This window comes from Lagopus muta, chromosome 7 (assembly GCF_023343835.1).
Source record: "Lagopus muta isolate bLagMut1 chromosome 7, bLagMut1 primary, whole genome shotgun sequence".
Lineage (NCBI taxonomy): Eukaryota > Metazoa > Chordata > Aves > Galliformes > Phasianidae > Lagopus > Lagopus muta.
In genome coordinates this window covers 30,130,596-30,154,855 of record NC_064439.1, presented here as the reverse complement: position 1 = coordinate 30,154,855, position 24,260 = coordinate 30,130,596, and the positions used below count along the sequence as shown (strand labels likewise).

The 24,260-nt window shown below is 36.4% G+C and overlaps 1 long non-coding RNA gene across 2 annotated transcripts; it reads right to left on the bottom strand.

The window, feature by feature from the left end:
• Positions 1-1,047: 1,047 nt before the first annotated feature.
• Positions 1,048-6,349, bottom strand: LOC125696282 (uncharacterized). Of its 2 annotated transcripts, none has more exons than XR_007378260.1 (4): positions 6,243-6,349; positions 5,880-5,990; positions 3,550-3,762; positions 1,048-1,763 (listed from the first exon to the last, which is right to left on the bottom strand). It is a non-coding gene; the product is annotated as an uncharacterized LOC125696282 (long non-coding RNA). The 2 variants fall into 2 exon arrangements; XR_007378261.1 differs by having other exon boundaries at positions 1,048-1,760.
• Between the last annotated feature and the right edge of the window lie 17,911 nt (positions 6,350-24,260).

Sequence of the window (24,260 nt, the reverse complement as noted above, 5' to 3'; positions counted from 1 at the left end):
CATAGAGGTTCATTGTGCATCAGTCTGTCTTTCACAGAAGCTAGAAGATATTTTTAAAAAGGCACAAGAGAAGCAAGCCCAGAAGATGGATACCGCCGGAATAATATAGCACATCAGCAAACATCTACTAAAACAAAATAACCACTGCCACCAAAATAAAAATGACCAAACAAAGCAAGACCTTAAACCAACCAGAAAAACAACAATCCCCCAACACACAAAAAACCACACAAGAATCAATAACCCAAATACTCACTGCATAAAATCACGCTACCTGTTTTATCATCATATTTAATTATCAGTAGTGGAAGTGTGACAACACTTTTTTCGACCTTTTAAAAAATAACTTGTAATTCTGTAGCCAAATGTTCTGTATTTTGAACTGTACACTGTGTGAAAGTATTTCTTTTGTTTAAGCCTACTGCCTAATAGTTTCAGGTAACACCTTTTAGTGCTTGCATTGTGAGAAACAAAGTTGAGTGAACAAAGATTAACCTTCATTCACATTCTCTATTATAGTGATATATTTTAGGTAACTCTAAAGGTAGATAAAGCTCAGATAACTCCTTCCCCTCCTTATGAGCCTCCTTCCCATGTTGCATATCCACTTGGCAGATTCTGCAGGTAGGGAAAAAAAAAAAACAGAACTACTTAAAGTTTTCACAGAAAGAATATTCATACCAGAACAGAAGAAAAATTCACATATCAGAAAATACTCTTCTGAAGCATGGTCTAACTTAAATAGTGGTTTGTCACAAACAAAACCAACAGTTTCTGTTCCTTACACAAATGCATGGATTTAACATTTGGTGCTTGCGTACTCTGTTCTTGCTGTGCTAGTGTGGTCAACTCTGTTAGTATCTTTGCTTTTATCTTTCATCTCAGGTCAGAATGGACTCATGGCAAATCCAGTAATCAAGATGTGATAAAAACACTCATGAGATAACAGAAATGACATGTTCATTTATTTCCCCAGTACATACTGATGGCATTTGATTTACTGTTGGGTTGAAAATCTTACATCTTTTCATGAGATCATTTTCACACTGTGCAGATTTTCAGTGAATTAAACAAAAACAAGGTATGCATACATGTTTCTTATGGTAATCTTCAGGGCTAACCCATGCCCTCTTCCAGTCTAGAGAATGCATTTGTGCATCTGAAACCCATCAGATTTGTGAACCCATAAGTTCAACCTGGGCTGAGTAGCCAAAAACCCAGTGTTCCCTGTGCTTTTCTTCATAGGTCTCCATGATATAGGGACACATTATTTTTTGTACAGTTTCATCAGGGTATTGAAACTGAGAATCTACCTTTTGATAAAAAGAAAAAAGCATAAACCTGCACATGTAGTATAAATGCTACAATCTATACTGACAAAATAGGAAGCTCATCTCATTAACCTTTACAAAGGATACCATTTACATCAACATTCTTTAAAGACTTGAACTGAGAGGTTGTTTTTGCTCTTTTTTCCCCTTTTTCTCTCTCCACGCTGTCTCTTCAGTAGGATTTAATTCTCAGGGAGTCTTTTCCAATTACTGGGATAGCATTGTTTTAGTTTATATATCCATTTGGTGTAAACATACAGCGATATAATCTTAGAGCTCCAAATGTAAAAGTCTGAGTCACATTGTTCTGCAGACAGTGTAAGCACAAACAATACAGTCTTTCCTATTTCCATGCACTCAAATGTATCTTGGAGAATCCATCTTTAAGAGGTGAACTGCATGTATTTGCCCATTCAGACTGTGGCCTCCCTGCTGAGACAATCAATCATTAGAACCACATGCAAGATTGATTTTATGCAATGTGAATGCCTATCCATTCAGCACTGTTGCAGGAACAATACATTATTGTCTCAGAAGCTGCTGATCTGTTCTTTCTGACCTACCACTAGCCAGTTAGCATACATACTGGATGGCCAATTAGCAAACAAGAGGCTCAAAAACAGCTGATATTGGATACGGGTGAGAGCTGGAGGTCTGGAGAGGTATGCCTTAAAGGATAAGAGGGGAAGGGATTGGAAAATTATTTAAGACGAAAGGAGGGCAGAAGAAGAGAGGAAGTATGAAAAATGCAATATTCAACCAAAAACTTCATTAGTTCTGTGTTTTTTGGTAAAATTTTTCTTTTTCTGATTGCTCCTAAACACTTAACCCTCTATCCTTCTTCATAAACCTACACATAAGGGGCAACTAGACAATTCATTCAAATATTAGTTCATTAGGCAATTTTGGGCCTTGTAATTATAACAGTGATATTTTGGAATTTGGAAAAAACAGCTGTAAGTTTTTAAATTTCTTTATGTTTCTAAGAACTGACATTTCATGCCAGTCTATATCCCAAAGGAGAGAAAAATCCATGAAGTAAATTCCACAGAACTCAGCACACCTGACTGTTGCAATTGCACCCTTCGTGGAAAGAAACATACTCCTTTTGTATGCTGTACATTACAAGGGCAGTGTTTGTTTGTTGACATTTAAGATCAAAAGTTTTGTTCAAAAGTCTGTAAGATGATGAGGCGCCTGCATCAAAAACTACCAAAGGCAGAAAGAAACCATTTACCTTAGATTTGCCTCAATCGCTCTACTTTTACACATATTTCTATTAAAGCAGTTGTTAATGACAATACTGGGAGTTGTCAGAAGAGTCTAAATGTCTAAGATAGAGCAGTATAAAACTGAGAAGATTTAAAATCATTATTAATAATTGCTGAATCATTCATAACCGTTAATGTTTATTTCATGAAGATTTGTTTATTCAGGTATAAATACCTTGCAGAAAACACTTCTAACTTAGGATTTTGAAGACCATGCTGGTGTGTAGACAGAGATCTACTCTTGAGAAATAGAACAAAAGATGGTTTGCCTGCTCTCCTCCTCATATGTGGCATAGAGCAATTAATAGATGAAGCTGGCCACTGAAGTTTATTATTTGGAAGAATCTGTGAGAATCCATGATCCAAAAAGACTCAGTGTTCAAGCCAGTTAAGTGCAGGAAAAATTTCAGTACTTCTGTTACATGTCACATCCCTTTTAAAAAGAAGTTGTGCTCGAGGCATGCCAATAATTGTAGTACTCAGAGAACTAACAGCCATAGATGGTCATCACTGAAGCCAGGAATATCACCTAGCATGTAGATAACAGTATAAACTTCTGAAAAGCAAAGTGCTTGTGCTTTAAAACAAATTGGTCTCAAAATGTCAGAAAATGTAGATTATTATTTAGGAAAGGATAACAGAAGGATAGCTACAAAAACATCAAAAATATCTCATATAACGATCAATCCCAATTGCTAACAACATAGCAAAGATCATTTATCTTTCAGCCTTATCATCACTAAACACTGCAGGTCTGAAAGTTGATCAGTTAGCACTAGAAGTAGAATAGATTTGATCTCATTGGAATTTTCCATGTAAACTCCTGAAAACTGATGATACAAGCAAATGCAACACAGCTAAATTTCCGGGAACAGAAAGCACAGGATTTATATCATCTCCTCAGAAGGATGGTGCAATCTATAAGAAATACAGAAAGTAGAACTTACACATTTCCTTTCTGGGAAATGAAACAGAACATGTTCTTCGTACTGGTTCAGACCAAGAAGTCTAAGAGAGTGAAATACAACCAGAGAAATGAGAAGGTACGTTTGGCTACGTGGAAACTCCCCTCCGATATTCCAAACAGCCCAGTTTTAGAAATCAAGGCATAAGAAGACTTCATTCTTGACAGGTGGAAGTTATTTGCAGATAACAGAAATCTGAAAACAAACAAACAAAACACAAATCACTACTCTAATGGGAGAGCAAAGTGAGTGTTCTTCCTAAGATATATACATTTTCATGTATGAAAAATAACAAAATGAAAACACATACTAATATTGACACTAAAAGTATTAAGACTCAAAACTCTCAATTTCACGCCTATCTTAGCAGAAAAAGATAATAATTGTTCATGCATAACAAAGAATGATGCTCAAACCAAGTGGTAGGTTTTGTTTTCATTTTTGTTTTAAATTTCTTATGATTGTTTCCTCAAAGGAGGAAAGAATATCATTCCTTCAAATATCATTTCTCTACAGGATGAAAGAATGATCATCAGTGATGAACTCAGGGCATGCTAGAAATTGTACTGGAAGAAGACGTTTGCAGTACAATTCAGTATGTCCTGCTGTAAGCAGGAAAGAAAGACTCCCAGTCCCAATTTGGGAGTGGGGAGAGAGTGAATTAAATTCAAACTGAAAGAATTTTTAAGGGATTTGACAAAGTTTTACAACACGAAATCCATATTTAACAAAACAATTCTTCAAATGTAACTGATCATCTGAAAAGCAGTACTAGTTTCAGTATGTCAGACAGCAACAAAAGACAAAAAATTATCATATAAATTTATATATAGACAAAAAACAACCTGACTTAACAGCTCATTTCCTGACTGTTCCTGTCAGTCTTCCAAAAAAGTCATAACTCTCCATAAGTTTTATCTCCACAGCAAATCTTCAACTCTTGTTTGGTGGTAGCTTCTATCACATTTTTAGTATTCATTGTATTAGTCACTAACTTCTGAATAGAGTTAGAAGAAAAGTAGTTGCAACATGTGGAATAACACTCAGATTTGTTTCCATTTCATACCTTTTAGTATACTAGGAAAAAGAAAGTAGAGGGAAAAGATGTGGAAGAAGGCACCTTATCAGCTTGTTTGAGATCTTATTTCTTGAGTGTCAAAAAAAGAAAATCCACAACCATTTATGCATTACAATGTTTAGGCTGAACATGAAGGAAATGAAAAGGAACTTGGATAACTACCATTTGATTATGCTACTAGATCTCTTCTAACAAAATAAAAATGACAGATCACAGAGAGAAGCATTAACTTGCATGACAATTCTGCTTATGTATGTAACATCAGTGCTTTTCTCAACACGTACCATGAAGAAATTTGTGCCTGTTAAATGCCATAAATAATTTTATCATTCTTGACAAGAATCTCAACTAGCCCAAAGGTGAGACTGTAGAATTTGTGTGTACAATTAGGTATGCTGCAGCCCACACTGTTTACATTGCAGATTAAAATAATTAGAAATTCACTTAATGTTTTAAATGTAGAATATCCTTCTGATATGATTGTTATCTTTTCAGAAGTTCGTATAGCGAACACTCACAGATTTGTCTGACATACGTGGAGTGAATCATAGGTATGTCGATAACACAAGGTCTTCTCTTTACTCATCAACATTTCAGTGACTTTTTTGGTTGGAATGAACAATGAAGACCTGGTATTTTGTCAAAAGTAAAAATGTTTAAGCTAATACAGAGCCATGTCTGGCAAAAGAAATTAATTACATCATAACCTTGTATTTCACTTATCGCTGTCATAAACATCAAAGAGATTCACAGAAAGGATTTCTGCAAGTCAGAAGTATCATCTCTTTGTGCAACTACAGGAGATTAAAAGCTAATGAAGGGTAAATAAAAGAAAATTATAACAAAATTATAAAAATAAAAATACATTAATAAAAATAATTCATCAAATAGAGGAACAAGGGCTAAGACAGTTTCAAGAAATTGTCTTGTTATTATTGTATACAGTAAGAAAAGACATTTTTAAATGCTGCAAATGGACAGCATAATATTAAGTGATTTTTAACAAAATCTAGAAAAACATAAGATGGGAAAGCTGCAGTTTTTATTAACTCCTATATGAAGATAAGAATGTTCTTAGAATACACATAGTTACACAGCACATATGATCTCACATGAATGACATCTGAAGAAAACAAAAGTCACTGATAAAAATTCAGGAAAAAAGTTTTTGACGAAGTGTAACAAGGGAGGGAATAATAATGATATACTAATCATATTTCTATCAAGTCCTTACTTGATTGTTATCTAGAGTCCCAAGCAGCTGATCAACTGACTAATAAAGCAGCTCTGTTCCTGTGATGCTCTTCATAAGAAAATTCCATGGCAGCCCACATTCAGCTTGTTCCTGCCAAAATCCGAGAACAAGAAAAGTAGTTATAACCTCTGTTTATACATGTCACATTTCATATTTTGAAAACTTTAATTAAATTGTATTCAGTGCACAATGTTGTAAACTACGCTGCATACAAAAAGCCACTGAATTTTGCTCACATGAAACTATTCACTTGTATCATGAATTTCCTGTAATAAAATCTAATCAAGACAGCAATCTGTACATACTTTTCTATGGAAATAGAAAAAGATGGACACCACTCACGTTTCAAGTACCCAACTTTAGCACAGCTCTGTGAACTATACCATGGATTTCTTCTACATTATGGAGTCCCAGAAGATCTGTCAAGATAGTATCTTCTATACTAATAGCTTGACCTAGAAAGCAAACAATAGCAGATAGCAGAATGAGTAAATGAGTAATAAAAGTCACAGAAAAACACATAACAAAATGTCCAATGGAATACAAGTGAAAAACACTGAAATATTATATGCACTCTAGATACCAGATATGCTGTCATCTTTGCACCAAAACTTTGAACCTGATCAGCCTAGATGAAGTATTATTTTGACACTGTTCCTTCATTATTTTTTTTTTCATTTTGAAAGTCTATTTATGATATTCTCTGTGTTTTTCTATTAAGACATAGCGCATATCATACCACTAAATGGCAAATTTATTTGTCCAGCTACAACAAAAGTTGAAATATGCTACAGACAGATACAGTACTTCACAGTAGAAATCTTATAGGCTGGTGAGGGTATTTGCTTTTTTAATTTTTCCTTTTTAATTTTTTTACTGCCTGGCCACTTCAGGGCTAACCAAAAGTTAAAGTATATCACTGAGGGCATTGTCCTAATGCCTCTTGAACATTGACATGAAAAGGGCATTAGCCATCTCTCTAGGAAGCCTGTTGCAGTGTTTGACCACCCAAAAAATAAAAGACATTTTCCTAATGATTAGTACCTTGCTGATAATAGAAAAATTGAAGAAGTTTGTCAGAAAATCTATTTTCCTTTTTCATATGTAGATGTTTGGGACAGATGTAGTTAGCATAAGACTAGGGAAGAATTCACTGGGGTCATTACTTTATGTGGTAAATAAATAAAGGCTCTGGAAATGTACTTTCTGGTATGGCACTTTAAATAATGAAGCTGTTAATATTGTATCTTCACAGTGATTATGTGACTCGAGCTGGATCAAGCCATTTACTTCATCACAGCTCCAATTTAAGTAATTTTCCTATTTATTTTTTCACTTCAGATAAAAACATTCATGAATTTAATGTATCCAAATCTTTCATTCATAGAGAGTTAAGGGAGATGCCTGTGTACACCTGAAAATGAAGAACATGACAAGTAATCAGCTTGTGAGCATCACTGGTGTCCATCATCATCTTCCCTTTTCCATAATCTGGAGTATGCGCCATAGTGAATGATGTGAAAGTAGAAGAGCAATGCATCGATCTTAGCTCTATCCTTGCCTTTATTACTCCAATCACCCCTGGTATCACAACTGGCTGCGTGAAGCTGTATCATTTTGAAGTGGTTTAAGACAAGAAGTCTGCTGTAAGGGAATTCTTTTAAAGCATTACAAATTGGGCATGCAATTAAACCTCCTCATTTCTGCATGTAACAAGTGCATAAATAAGAACTATCATGACCTCTAGGTTTAATATTTTCTTCATTCCATACTGAAGTATTACACTATCTGTGGACCACAATTATTCCTTTACTGTCCTGCAAATATTCAGGGGGACTCTGTTCTAATTTTCACTTATTTCCTCCCTTGTTCTATTAGAATTGATTTCTTCAGAATTATTACCAGCAACCCACAGCAAATTCTTCAAGTGAAGAAAATGTCCTCCCTTTGAAGTGGAGCATCTTTGCTGAAGCTATGGAGCAAATCCAGATACTCTGGACCTGTCTGAGGGAAGAGCAGGTAAAACTCTTAAAACCCTATTTGTCTCAGAAAACAACGATTTTCATTTGGTCATTTCTTAATATTTCATTATGCTTTCACACACTGCCCAAATAAGAAAAGTGGCAACATGGCTTTACCATATTCTCCCACAGGGATTAGAAACTCAGCCAGAAAATACTAAATTTTAAAGGAAAGCTCCAAACCAAACCAGAACGTTCAGTTTGGACATGAGCAACAAATCCACTGAAGCATCAAAGTGGGTGGGAAGAGTGAGAAAGGGGTGTCACCAAGACAGATAAATTGTAGAAACTGACAGCTACGGAACCTGCCTTGGCAAATCATCTGATCTCTATATCCATCTGTTCCCCATTAATCTGTCTCCACTGGGTTTTAGTCCAATCATCAATGCTGCTCTGAAACAGAAAGTACAGATAAAAGTGTCAACAACATTTGGTGAAAACAAGCTTCTGCTATATATAATCCGCTATAACAGATAGATGGATGCAGAGGGGAGGTCTAGCATGCAGAAATACCTCCTGGACTTTATTATGTTTTTTCAGCCCTGCACCACCGCTACCTAGAAAGCACACCAAATATTCCATCTTCTTGAAATCCAACTCAAAATCCAAGCACCTACATTACTTCACGTGTCAATTTCTGATAGCCTTCTGGCACTATGTGTACATACTTTTAAATACACTCAGATCCACAGGCATTATGCAGAAGTAGCTGGACTATTTGAGAGAAACCGCTCTGTTTCCCCTTCATGACAATATATCATATTTTTAACCCTGACTATGAAACACAACTTCTTGAGCTAAATAGTACTTCACAAGGCTGATTTCCTACCCACACTATTCTGGAATGAAGATCTAATTGAGATAAAAGCACTGGTGAAGTGGTCTTGCTTGTAACCTTCTACAGTTTTCTCACGAAGAATTCATCAATTCTGAAGTGGAATTTTTCTGGCTCTTATAATTTCTATTCACTGATTTTAACTATTCCAGAAAACTATCGGAATCTAGCTTAAAGTGAATCTGCAATATTTTGGGTTGTCTTGATATTTACTAAACTGAGATTAGAGAAATTTTTAATCTGTTTATCTGAAAATATAGCAGGAAGATTGCAAAACCAAAAAGAATATGATGTATTTCAGTATGATTTTTTAAAATCAAAACTATAAACACTTCTAGGAGAAAATTAAGAATGTAGCATTCATATAGCATATATTAACTTTATAATTCTTTCTTAAAAAACCTGCATTAACATAATCATTCATATCCCACCCTTTCTTGAACAACTGCATTTCTTTCTGCCATTTGACATTCCTCTGATTTTGCTTGCAAAGACTGATTTGCTTGCCAGATAATTACATTGGAATGGATGTGGGACAGAACATACGCAGTAACAAATGGCTAAGATACCTGAAAATACTGTTTGATTGACATTAAATCCCAGGTTTCGTATCCACAGCTAATCAGAGTCCCAAATTACTGCTAACTGCTTAAAGGAATGTGAAGCAACATCAAAAATGGAGATTTTGTATAGCTAAGCTTCTACAAGGAGACATGAATACCAAACATGATTCTGCCAGTAGAAAAAAAAAGTTAAAAAATTACTACAGACCTTCTCAGAACAAAATGCAACAATGAACTAATTGCCATCATCCACATAAAACAAGACATTAAAGGAACCTAATAAAAACTAACTGCTTTATACCTGGCATTTTAGGAGGACAGAAAAGAAGAATGGAATTATTTTACAACTCTGAGGTCAAACATTGCTATATATACACATATGTAAACATGGAATATTACTCTTCATACACTACCACTACTGGATACAAACTTGGTCTGGCATCCTCTATCTGTAGAACAGATAGAACAGTGCAACAATTCTTTTAAAGGTTCAAAGGGTTTACCAGCAGCTGTCTGCCTCTCTTTCACAGCTAAGAGGTGACCAGTGATTTCTGCCAGTGCATAATAATGCCTCTCTCTTTGAAGTCCAGCATGTCACTTTTATAAAGCCTTTGAAGTCAATCAGATTATCAAATAAAGAAAGGTAAAATTACAAGCAAACACTGCTTGCTGTAGTGAATAAACATGTACTAAGCTCTACTGGTCCTGCCATTGGCACTCATGTTGTAAAACTATATAATTTCAAGAGAGTTTGAGTCCACCTTCCAGATATGGCAAGTACTACTGAGAATTAACACAAGAGGATTTGTGAGAACAATATTTAGGAAACAAAAGCAATCAAAAATAACCTTTAAAAAACTCTAAAAAGCAGCAAACACAGCTCAGTAGTACATGTAGAAGTATTACATATAAAGACCCCTATCTTACTATTTCGATAACACACTCCATTTAACCTGAAAATGACTTATCTTAAAAGATACTCCTTAAACATCCAGACCCACTTCTTAATAACATTTAGAAAGGTTATTTTGAAAGTCTGCATTATCACCCTAAAGCAGCTTTCAAAAATTCTTGAGACTTCAGACATAGTCATCTGAACACAGAGATTTTCTTAGATATTAATCTAAAGTAGAAGAGAGAAAAACTTGCATATACATCTCCAAATTTTTCTTACTAAACAGCCAGTTATTAAGACTAGTTGCTTTCTTGCCTGCTCTTTACACTGTGTAGTGGTGGGAGGCGAGCAAGAGACTTCAGATGTAAGAGATATCTCTGTGGGCATTAAACCATGATCACAAGGAAGAAATTGTCTTATAAACTCAGGCTGGTCCTCTAGTCAGAGATAAGCACAGTTATCATGAAATCTTCTGTACACCAGGTCTTTGTTGGTGACACTTGTTACTCTCTCCATACTCTCCCACCTGAGTTCAGACAGATCAAACACACTGTTCATATCGACCTAGAAATTAAAGGAAAAGTTTTATTATTTCAGTAACAGAGAAACTGTAACACCAAATGGTTAAACTTGTACTCATACATGAATGAAAGACTGGAATTCCATATATTTTCCCCAGAAATCTATTAACAAGAAAAATTAAAATTCACTGAGCTCTTCCTTGTTTGGGTATATATTTGCTGTATAAATGCACTAAACCAAATTGAATATATGGGGTAATGGCTTTAAACTATGAGGGTTTAGATTTAGATGACATATAATAAAGAAACTCTTCACCCTGAGAATAATATTGTGAGGAGACTGTGCATTCCACATCTTGAATGCCCCAGACCTGGAGGTTGAATGGGGCCCTAGGCAGCCTGATTTGGTGGATAGTAGCTCTGCCCACATGAGGGGGTTGGAATGAGGTGATCTTTAAAGTCACTTCTGACCTAAGCCATTTAAAGGCTATCAAACTCTACATATCTGTTTTAAGCTATTCATCAGTAAATGTGCTATATATTATTCTGGTCATCAGTCTATTAGACATTCCCTTATTGCCATACTTCTAAGGTTAAATTTCTATTACTGATCTACAGATTTCAGCATGGAACAGAAATAGAGAGAGAAGCATTCAGCTAATTTTAATCAGCTTTGCGTAAAATGGACAACTTCATTCTCCTGCTCACAGATACAGAAGTGGGTGAAAGCATGAGTAATCCTTTGGAAATTAACAGGACTACACTTCTATAAGCTTTGCAACTGAGAGAACAGATGAGGCTCAGAATTTCAAGGCTGATGCTATTTAATGAGCTTGTAACTAAAAATAACTTCTTGCTGCTTGCAATTCTTTGGATTCTTGATTTCTAAGCACAAGAAGAAAAACAATATCTCAATGTTCTGACTACAGGTGGGCTTCTACTATTTTCACTTGGGCAGGCATTAAGAAAATATCACCTAGCAGTTCATCTGTGAGGGCATAAAAGCCATCATCAGCCTCTTTATCTAGAGAAGGTTTAAAATGAATTTCTGTGCCAGGAAGGGTCACTGGTGTTTGAAGAAGTGGAGCTGGATTCAAATTTTCTTCTGAATTCACAGAATCACAGAATGACCAGGGTTGGAAGGGACCTCAAGGATCATGAATCTCCAACGCCCCTGGCACACGCAGGGCCACCAAACTCCCCATTTAATACTAAATTCTCCAAAAAGAAACCTGAAGAACACATTACAATGTTAAATAGACCATCAACCAGAATGTTATCAATGTACTCAGTGTAAATCTTCCAAGTGGCTGAGGAGGAAATCTACTTTGAAGAGATTTAAATTTACTTGATTGAGCAAACAACCTTTCTACAATTAAAAAGCACTTTAATTTAAAGTAGTGTTAACCTAAGTTTTCTTTTTTCTTTATTATTTTTTGTAGTTGATGCATAGTACAAAACCACAGTAAGTTTTAGTATCTATATTTTGATCAGTACTAGAGGCTTCCTGAACTTCCTTGGAGTCACATTTACATTACCAGAACTCTGTATAAGGGTGAAGCAGGTCTTGCACTGAGATTAGGGCTTACAAAAAATATATCTATCCTACAATGCAGCAAATTCGATGGAGTTACCATTCTTTAAGAATATCTCTGCCTGTTTGTTCTGCAAGAGTATTAACTCTTATTATATTTAGCTAAACACTAAACAGCAACCCTTACTTTCATTTCCTCCTTAAAGAAATATCAACAGGATAGATAAAGGTAATAATGCAAATAAAATGAAATACTTAAAAAAAAAAAAAAAAAAAGAGCTTATTTCAGAAGAACCATAGTGTCCTTTTAGTTTCCAATTTCAGTTGGTGGCATATTGACATGTGTATTAAAAACACCAAAATACTTAAAGCTTATTGCTGCTTAAAGATGCTGTTCAAACACATTCACAGTTGTTGCTGAGTAGGCAGGGAACCTTTCATGGAGGTAAAACAAAGTTATACAAAATTCATACAGTCCTGAGAAAGGGAGACCACAGGAGACCACAGTTCCCGCAGCCAAGGACACCTCAGAGCATCCTGCTGCTCTTGGAAGACAAGTAAAAAAAAAATTAAAAATCAGCAGAATATCCCCACTTCCACTTACTCTTTCTGAGTGGCTTGGTATCTTTGTGCAAGGACAGGCAGGAATTTAGCATGCATCATAAGTGAGTTTACAGGGAGTGATGACATTTAGAAGTACCTTATAGCGACCATACAAGAACATGGGACAGTTTGATTTGGGTGTTACAGTGTCAGGATTTTTAGCCTAAATGCACAAATAACTTTGAAAGGCTTCTGCATGAATTACAATTCCACTGTTCATACAGTTCTGATTTGCATTCATTCTTCCAGTATTAATTACCTAGATTAAATCACTTGTTTGAAAAAAAACAAAACAAAACAAAAAAACAACATATCAGCATGCATGCACACGGAGGCTTTGTTTCCTACCATGTCAAATAGAACAGAAATTTCCCCTATTTCTTAAATAATTATTATTACTTTAATAATGACAGCATTAAGATTTGGATTTGTTTCAGAAAATCTGCTTGTAAAAATAACACCTTACCCAAAATACTCTCATTGCATACACTACACTCGCTCTCCAAAAAGAGCAGGCTGAGCTCCCACCCACTAGCAAAGTTCTCTGAGTTCCCAAAATACTCACTGAGGGGCTGAGCCCACCTGTGCAGACTCAGCAAGGCTTTTGAGCACACACGAGCATCAGAAGTGCAGAGAACCGATAGGGACGATAGGGACAATTGGTTTGCCTGAGGATTTTTTGTTGTGGTTGAGGGAGGGTGTAAATGTAGAAATAACAATTGGTTGAAGTAGAGGATAATAATGTCATCTGAATGGAGTTTGGTCAGCAAACAGACTTAAGTATGTTGTTAAGGTAGATTATGTGGAGTGATTACATTCTGCTTATGATACATATTTTTGGACTGAGGCAGAGAAGGGGCACCATGGCACCTGCAGCTGTTGCTGTGCCCTGAGGCACACACCTGCACAGAGGCACACCTGCATCCAGCAGCACCACCACCTCAAAGGGTTTAATCACACCCTGTGGCACCAGGACAGTGCCCTCTGCCCATCTGGCTGCTTTCCTGCCAGAAACCCCAGGTGGGCCAAAAACAAGCCCTGGGCCATTGGCTGGGGAACTCACCTGGGAGCGAGCAGCTCTATACTCCTCACGTGTCTGCAGACACCAATTGATGCAGCTGCACAGCACATCCCAAGTGCTGGACCAGAGCCTGAGGTGAAGACAACCAGGTGCTTGAGCCAGGAGGCAGCTGTGCCAAAAAGGAAATAATGAGATAGGTAATGCTTTATTTGAATGGATATATATTAAAAAGTAAAAAAAATAAACAAACTTTTCAGAACAAAAGCTCATTTCCAAGCTTGCAGTTATTTATATGAATGAATTAACACCAGAATCATTAAAACAACGGAAAGACTTATATGGAAAGAATAGTAATAAATACTCTGTTTTATCAAACATTCACTCAGTGGCTGTTATTAGATATTGTTTTAGGGAATTATTTTAACTATCATTGCAAGATACCACTGAACACCGAACATTTTAAAAAGTTTTGGCATTCTTTAAGTAGAATCAATTGATTAATTATTTACACCAGAGCTGTACAGATATTGTATCCTAACCCTCAGGAAAAAAAAGCTTACAAAACAGACTGTGGCAAACAAACAAACAATTAAATATTTCTTAATCAGTTAATTTTGGGAAATGTTAGTAGGAGATTTTTTTTCATGTTTTCCATATTTTATTCACTCAAATTTCTATACAGATAGTGACAGCCATCTGAATGTTTCTCTTTAAGTGGCACTTCTAAATTATTCAATCACATGATGAGAAGTATGCAGAAAGACTTAAGAAAATGAATTTCTGGTTCAACATGAAGTTGCAGGCATGCTTACTTCTGTTCAGCCTTGTCAATTTCCTTGTGCCATAATCTCCAAGTTCATCAATACTTTAAACTAAACGAGTCTACAGTGGCACAAGTGCCCATCTGCAGGGTGAAATATTGCCATATTGCTGTAATCTGGAGGTTGTACATTCTCTTTGTACGCTCTTCATAGCTTTTCAATAACTCTTCATTCTGAAGATCTGCTCACTTAAAATTTTCCTGTTGAAACCACCACATTCCTGTTTTTTCCAGATTTTGAAATGCCAGCATATTAATAAATTTAACAAAAATTAATTATCAACTATGAAATAAAAAGGTAGTCGTAATTCTGTGATTCAAGATTATTTGGGCTCATTTGACTTTCTGTCTTCTGGTTTGGCAGAATGAGAAGTTAAAACATATAAATATCTGAAGAAATTAATATGAAAAATGTGGAGGAGCAACAGGTAGTTTCAGAAATATTTTACCCAGGTTGAGTAACTTACAGGATTAAAACACAAGTGGAAACAAACTGTTCCATTGAACATACGTATCTAATTCCATTTTATTTTTATCAGATTAAGTTTCAGAAGTCTGATCTGAAATGAGCATGCACAACTAAACACATACTTTCATGCATAATGATTTATTAACATAGCCTTACACAGAATGTTGCTATTAAAATTAAGACAGGTGGAAGCGAACCCACTATAACCCACTTTATAACCTGCCAAATGCATTTCTATGGTCTCCGATTTCACTTGAATGTAATAATTGTTTTCTGCCTCAAAGGGATGAAAACAGCTGGTTCCCAGTACATTTAGAAATATGCAATCTCTCTTCAGCAGCCAAACAGCCACAAGTTCTCCAAGCAGACTCCTGCTGGGTGGTGAACGCATACAGGTAGAGTGTATAGGATACCTCTGACAGCTGGGAGCAGCCACTCTCACAGAATTGTTGAACAGTTTTGTTCCTAAGCATCAGCACCTAGCCAGTCTGAGCCCCTAGACCTATCTGCTGCCAACAGAGAGCTGAGTCCACGCACTTACCCCACACATAACTGTATCACTGCAGATAGACCATGTTTCTCAAATACTAAGCTTCTAATTGTCAAGATAGATTATTAGTAATACCTCAATCTTCTGTAAGCAGTTGAAAAACATATCAAATCATATCAAACAGCATCTCAGGCCTGAAATCCCATGCTTTAAATTCCTTACCACAGCGGAATTAAATTTTCAAATCTGTTCCTAAAACAGAAGTATGAATCCTTAAAGCTTTTTAAGGTGCTTTTTTGTTATTTTCACCTGTTCCAATGTTTCTTCAGCTTCTCCTTTGAAAATGTTTCATGGTGAAAGATATAGCCGAGGCTAGAATATAAATAAATGGATAATAGAATTTTTTAGAATACAGTCATTACAACACTCAAAGCTATTTTTTCCACTTCAGATAGGAACACAAAAATAATGAATAAGCCTTCAAAACTGTCATCTCTAATTCTGCCAGTTTTCAATTATCTCATAATGCAACTGAAACTTTCAAGATGTTTCCCAAGCATGTTTAAGTGGTTGCAGATTCCAACTACTAGACTGACTGATATCTACTCTCTTTTGTGCAATGCACATTCAGGACATCAAACTTGGGACACTTGTTTACATGACATATAATTCAGGAAAGTATCATGAATAACCTGAGAGGGAGAACCAGAAACCATGGATTACACTGATGTGAATCTGTGAGTTAATGCAATGAAAGTATGGTCTACATGGCAGAAATTGGAGGAAGTAAAACCTTTTTTGTGGTCATAGTTCTCACTTACATTTTTCCCACATCTCTTCTACTTCATATTGACAGCCCTCCTACATACTTCTTGCACCTCTTTCTCCAAGACAAAGTAAAGATTATGTAAGAATCTTTTAATACCACTTCAAAACCTACTATTTTGGGCTGAGATCAGAATGAGAATACTTAGACCTTCATCGGCTCTGGCCTTCTAAGTGAGAAAAATTATTTGTCTTGCACTCAGACTAATTTAAATGACAACATTATAAATTACCCCTTAGATTTCAGCTAAAACACGCAAAGAAGGAGTTGATGCAAAGGAGTGGCAAATGTGGCCTTGAAATGTATAAAGATTGTTACTTACCAACATTTGGAGGCTCTCAAACTTCCAGCAAAATCATGGGTTTCAGGAGAAGTATAATAAAAGTTTGAAGGCAAGAAGGAAAATGCATCAAGATGGCTCATTTTCTTATCTGTGTTGCTCTTATCAACATTTTGCAGTCCATAAAGGCAAATATCTGGAAAGAAAAGAGGCAGCAAACTTACATGGAAAGAAGGTTGATAAGGAGAAACAACACAACCTGAAGAGGTCATATGGTTTTCAAACAATTATTTTCTCTCAACAGATGAGACACGTGTTTCATTCTTAAATACACATTATGTGAATGGTGCAGCTGAACAGTAATTACTCATCTCACAATTTAATTATCTAATACTGGTTGAGCATATTGTAAATATAATTATGCTTATTATTAGAAAACTAACAAATAACAAACTTGTGTTTGCTATTGGTACGCTGCGTAACAACTGACATTTATTTATTAGCTACTTTTCCAGTTTATCGCCCTCACTTGAAGCTTTCTGCTGAATGATCAGATCGAACAATCCCTGCAACAGAACTATTTGTGCAGGCATGCTGTAGAATCTGGAGTGACTTCACATCTGGCAGATGGCGTGAAATAAAAGTGGGACTAAATTGTGTTTCTTTGTGAATTCCATCTCCTGAAATAGCTGGATGTATTTTACAGAGATTTCAGATACAATTCAGCATCTTTGGCTCCTACAAGTGCCGTAAAATGTAGAAGAGTAACAAACGCTATTGTTTACAAAAATGGCAATGTCTGAACTAACCTAGCTTCAATGAGAAATGCAAATTCATCTTTTTTTTTTTTCCATTCAAATAGAGAATGTACAAGGGATGTTCCAAAAGTAATGCCTCCTTATTTATTAAGTTGGCCCATGATGTCATAGGTGAGTGCTGGTGGTATGGCAGCATTCCATTACATTTTGTTGCCATGCATCAGGGGAGAGGAGCAATCAAAAGAAAATGCAGATGAAGCAAAAGTGTGGAATTGAATTCCACAAAAAATTGCACCCACTGACATTCATTGATATCTGCTGAACATTTATGGAGACCAAACAATGGATGGGAGCACAGTGTGGTGGTAGGTGGTGCATTTCAGCAGTGGTGACAGTGATGTGAAATGCAATCCATGTTCCAGACAGCCACGTACAGCTGTCACACCATGAAATGAAGAGTGACACCATCAGCTTGTCCATAGACATTGGCTAATGGCAATGACTGCACTGAAAAACAAAGTTTTGTAGCTGAGAATTTTCAATATCAAATAGTAGGGCTGATCTTTAACCATAAGTAAAACAAGCAATACAAAACTCGTGGGCATTTTTTACAGAACTAGTATCTCCTTAAATTAATAACATTACAAAACAAAATAGCATTTCATTATAATCCATTAAAGTTTCTTTTTATACATAGTAGTATATTGGCCAAATATTTCCTTATTGCTAACTGCATTCTTTAATGGGTTTTGGCAGTACTATTTATCAACTAATTCAATTCAGCTAAACAATGGAAAGTAATTAAAAATGTGCACATACTTTAGATTTTCCTGTAGTGTCTTCTCTATTTTTATGACAGGAAAAGTATCTACATAAACTTAAAAAAAACCCCACAAAATAAACCTCATAAGTGCCAGTTTAGCACACAAAGGATCTTGATCTGTTATGAGTATACTCCTCAAACCCCGGTACATCGCACCATCTTGACTTTTGTTAAGACAAAATTACAGATTGTTCTGAAACACACACATATAAACACAAAGTGTAAATCTCATTAGCTCTACACCTTCCATCATCTACGTTCTTGAAAATGTTCCAGGAAGCACCACAATAGCTGCTTTCTTTAGCTTCTAAGATCTTAATCATTTTTGAACAACAGCATTCTGTAGCTAGATTTTAACAAAGGAGGAAGAAAAGAAAACAACTAAAGATCATGGTCACCTGTCAGAAGAGTAGAAAGAGGTGAAGGGAGAATTAGGGCAACTTACGTTTTCCCTCACAGAATTAATGAATAAATGTTCCTTGTCTTCTAGCAGATAAAGGCTGATCCATGCCAACCAAAGCCCCTGGAATGGTCCCAGAAGCTTTCAGTATTCCCACTGAATTGAGCTCCTGGCAATGTTTACTTACCTGACATTGCAGCAGCATTGATAAAAGCACAGAAGAGCCAGAGACTTAAGAACAGCTCCCAACAATATTTCATGTTTGGAAAGTAAATGCCCTACCATATCTTTCTAAATTGAAAAGAGAAATTTCACTTGCAAATGATAAAAATCATGGCTTGTTAACAACAGTATTAATTTCAAAGCCTTGTTTTGGCACCAATTTCCCCACTAGACATTTAATTTTAAACCTCATTTTCTCTGAGTTTTCTGGAGAGAAAGAATGAATCAAAATAGCAACCCTCTGAATCACTACAGAAAGATTTTCTCTACCAAACTCTTATTTCCTATGCATTAACTCTATTTTAATGCTACTATATGCTAAAAACAAACAAACAAACAAGACCACCACCATGCACACAAACAAAAAAACAGAGAAAAGTCAACAAAGAACCTCAATCAAAAACAGGTTGAAATACAGGATTCTAAACTACACTGAATGTCTGAATTATTTCCTCATTGTCTTTCATGCAGATCTAGAATGGCCTGGTTTATGAATGTCATATTTGTTTTTTCTGTATTAGTGAAAAAAGTGCCTGAGCCTTCTGCTGTTTTTCAGTAGAGTTATTGGGAAGTTGGAGACAGAGGGTTCATAAAAGGCATCAGAAAAAGAAGGAAAGTGAGGTTGTCAGATGAAAAGGCAGATAGAAAAGGAAAAGCTTTTTAAAGCATAAAAAATGTGTATACTATATGGAGGAATAAGGATTTGAAATGAAACAGAAAAACAGATAACAAACCAATCCAAATCCTGCCTCATTTTTTCCTTCATTTTGTTCCCCACATCTGCACTCTATTCAAAGCGAGACATTCGGCGATCCAGGTAGATGAGAACTGCATTAAGTAGGATGAATGCCAAAAAAGTACAGGAGATAAGAGCAAAAGACAAGAATTCATAAGCATCAGAACATTTCTTCTTTCCCATGTGAACATTCAAAAACCATTCTAACGTGTCACTATCAAAACAGGGCAAATTTAACAACATGCCATATTCAATTTGAAAGCAGCAACTTCAACATTAGTATTAATGCTCCTTTCCTTTAACTTTGAAAGCAAAGCACTGCATCAGCTTGTAGAAAGTTAGAAGAGATGGACAAGAACAACGGAGTGTTCCAGAAATCCTTATGGCTACGTGGTCCTGCTCAATTCCACTGTCCATTTTAGCCTCATTTTTGCTGGTAACTTATGCAAAACCTGAAGTGGTTTAGAAAACCACTAAAACAGCAAGCGTTAGTAAATATAAAAAGACAGTGTGGTGCCTCACTTTTCAGAATACAAGGGCAAACGTAAAAAATCTATTGATGTGAAAAGTAACAGCTGAAATAATTTACCTGCTCGCTTCTATTTAAAAGACTGTTTTTCCTTGCTATTCAAAAGTTCATCTCTGTTCGGGGGTCTGGATGAAGTCCACGCAGAAGAAACTGAGATTTTCAGTTGAGTGTCATATATCTGGTACAACCACCTAATAACCATTGTATTTGATGGCGTGTAGTCCTACCCCTGAATTAGCATTTTGCCTACAAAACAGGAAGAAAGCTCCCAAATGTTAGAGCAAATACAGTGTTTGATAGTAAAGAGATGTTCCTGCATCCCCTCTACATTCAAAGATGAACAACAGTAAAGTTTGGAATTTAGATCTGATCAGAGGATAGACATAACAAAAATAATGAACTAAAAATGTTTTTGCAGATGAGTATCACAGTTTTCCATGTATTTACTAATCAAAACCATAGACAAATATCCTCATAATTTTGGCAACAGACCCTTTGAACAGTTCCTTGCATCTGGATTTCACTGACCACTTTTCTAATAAGTAAATTACATGCTAATTTGGTGCCTGAACGAACTGTGAGTTAACATAGATATTGAATACATTTTATTTTATATATATTTTGTTGTACTTTTCCAGTGTTTAGAGAAACTGGTAGTACATGGCAAATTTTTATAAAATTTTAATACAGTCTAGTGTTCCATTCGTGTTTAAAATCTACATTTTCTACTCTATATTTCAGTCCTTACATTTAGGCTAATTCATCTCTTCCCCCTCAGTTTTAATTCCTTTCTAGTACTATCCTGTCTGGAACACCTGCTTCATAGCCATGGCATACAACAAGCAGCTAACCCTGACCAGGGCCCTGAAAAAAATATTGACAGGACTGTAAACTTCAGCTCATCCAACAACTGACAGTCAATAATCTCTGTACACACACAGTCATAAACTTTTATCAAGCCTTTGTTTTATTTAAACTTCAAGTTCCCTGAGCTCATATTGCTGCTGTTCCTATAAATAACAGATGTACGTCACAATCATTAACATCTCTCTCCTTTTTGACATCAACCTTTGAGATAGCACTAATCTCATTGAAATTAATAAGATGCCAGTGAGAATTAAAGGCAAGAATCAAGGCAACAGAGACAAAAACATACTGAAAAGAGAATTCAACAAAATATCCTCGTTCTGTACTCTGAAAGCACGGAACCACAGAATGGCTTGTGTTGGAAAAGACCTCAAGGATCCTCCAGTTTCAATCCTGTGCTGTAGGCAGGGCTGCTATCCATCATATCAGGCTGCCCAGAGCCCCATCCAACATGCTCTTGAACTGCTGCAGGGAAGGGGCATCCACAGCTTCTCTGGGCAGCCTGTGCCTAGGCATCACCACTCTCTGAATAAAGAATTTCCTCCTAATATCTAATATACATCTCCTCTCTTATAGATTAAAACCATTCCCCCTCGTCCTATCAATATCAGATCATGTAAAAAGGCAGTCTCCCTCCTACTTATAAATTCCCTTCAAGTACTGGAAGGTCACAGTGAGGTCTCTCCATAGCCTACTGCTCTCTAAGTTAACAACCCCAGCTCCCTCTGCCTTTCTTCAGAGGACAGATGTCTCATGGCCTCCTCTGGACCCTCTCCAAAAGCTCAACATCCGGCCTGTGCTGGGGGCCCCAGACTTGGACACAGCGCTCCAGATGGGGCATGATGAGGACAGAAGAGAGGAGACAGTCATCTCCCTGTCCCCACTGGCCACTGTTCTTTTGGTGCAGCCCAGGATACTGTTGGCCTTCAGGGCTGCATGAACACACTGTCTGTTCATGTTCAGCTTTTCATCCGTTAGAACTCCCAGTTCCTTCTCCATAGGGCTGCTGTCAATGAGTTCTTTTCCTAGACTGCAAACACATATGGGATTGCCTAGACCCAAGCACAACATCTTGCACACTGTTTTGTTACATCTCATTAGGTTCATATACATCTGCTTCTCAAGCCTATCTAGGTCCCTGTGGATGGCATTCCTTCCTTCTATTATATCAAACCACTCTGTTTTATGACATCAACAAACTTGTAGAGGATATACTCAACTTCAAAAATTCATGTAATGAAAAATACTGATGACTATGACAGCTTAAATCTTGAAATTCATGTTTTCATACGGCATAAAAGTTACAGTCTTTAAAATATATAAATTAAACAAAATACACGTTTGGTAGCTAGAAATATGGAGTGGTAAAAATACTACATTTGGAACACTGAACATTTCTTTTCTTGTTAATGCAATTTGCTACCAGTTTACACCTGAGACTACAGACCAACAAAAGGATTTTTGTTTGTTTGAGTATGCTGTGTGGATCACGTAGAAGTCTTTCCTTATTTTTCTTCAGTGTAACTCAGTCTTTATTCCAGCTGTAGGAATGGGAAAATGAGTTCTTCCTGACATCAGTCCCCTCATAATTTGTGTTTTTCTTCTCATAACTTCTACATTCCGCTCCATAACTTGGGAAACAGTTTGGCCAGGATCTGTGGTTTTTCTTATTACTTAGTCTGGGAACTAATATCTGGAGGCATAGCAGGAAAAGTAACATGACAAGTCAGTAATAACAGTAACTTGGTTATTGGTGAAGGATCACAAACTGTCTCTTTAAATCTAAATCAAGCCAACCCAAGGCACCTTTCTTGGACTCATGACTACTTAAATTACAATCAACTCTATGTTATCTTTTTTCTGTCAACATAAACACACATTTAAATCTCAGACAAATCATATTGTGGATGGAAATCACATTTTGGGAAAGCATTTTTTAATCAGTCTGCTGAAAATGAATACTGAACAGCTTAGCCAAAAATGAATACTGAACAGCTCCAGAAACCCAGATGACACACCATTTTTCTTGCCTCTCTCCTACGTTGCTTCCTCCTCTGGTAAAACAAAGAGTGAAGTGAAGATGGGAACCAGAATAAACTATATCCATTAACCTAGTATTTTCTCCTAACAGGAGAAATAGCTTTTGAAAGTAGCCCAAATCTGCCTTTCAATGGTTAAATATCCACTAATGCATTACAGTTAAAGTTAGCTTATTTGCAAGCTACAAGCTCATGTTTAAAATGATATTCCAGAAATGGGTTCCTGTGATAAGCCTTTTATAAAATACATTTCTTCTGTGGTGTAAACACATAGCACTGATTGTGAAATTTGTAGTACTTCAGACATATATTTAAAATCTTTTACCTCTTTTCACTACAAAAACATTCCCCACTATCTTGCCACATTGTTTCTTAAAACATGGCAGCACAGAGCTCTGACAAGTAACCTTTGTATTGTAGAATTCAAGGATGTGACTTCCTTCCCATGAACTCAGTTTTACGACTTGCTAGACCTGCAGATAATTCTGTTATATCCATTTGGGGTTTCATTTACTCTTCTATACAATTAAAAAAACCACCAACAACAAAAAAAGTAAAATAAATAAAATAAACTAGAAGAAAAGCAATAAAGGAAACAGCAATGTAAACCTGCTCTAGTAGTTACAAACCCAAGCTTCATCATAGCATTTAGTTTTGCTTGCTTTGACAGTGAGAACATGAAGAGCTCCCCTTGACATACCTGTTGCTTTGCAGTTGCTGCTTGACTGTGATGTGTAAGCTAGCTGATGAAACATGAGTTAAAGCAGCTGGATTGAGAAGCATGATTATGATCTGTTTTAACCAACATCTCCTTTCTGAAATCTAACATATTAGGCTCTCTTAGAGTAATGTTTTCTACAGCACTTCAAAGTTAGCACTCCTTCCAGGCCCACCTGAGCCCAGCCAGATGTTTCAGAGCAGGCTGTCTGGCCTTTAGCACGACTTCTGTCCCACTCCTGAAAGCCCTAAGGTCTGTCATTAGGGCCGGTTCCTGGGCACAGCCTTCCTCCTCAGCCCTGGCTGCTGTCCTCAGCCACCGTCCTGCAAACTCTTCAGAGAGGAACCCCAGAGAATAATCTGTCCTGAGCAGAGAAGTGGTACATGGAAG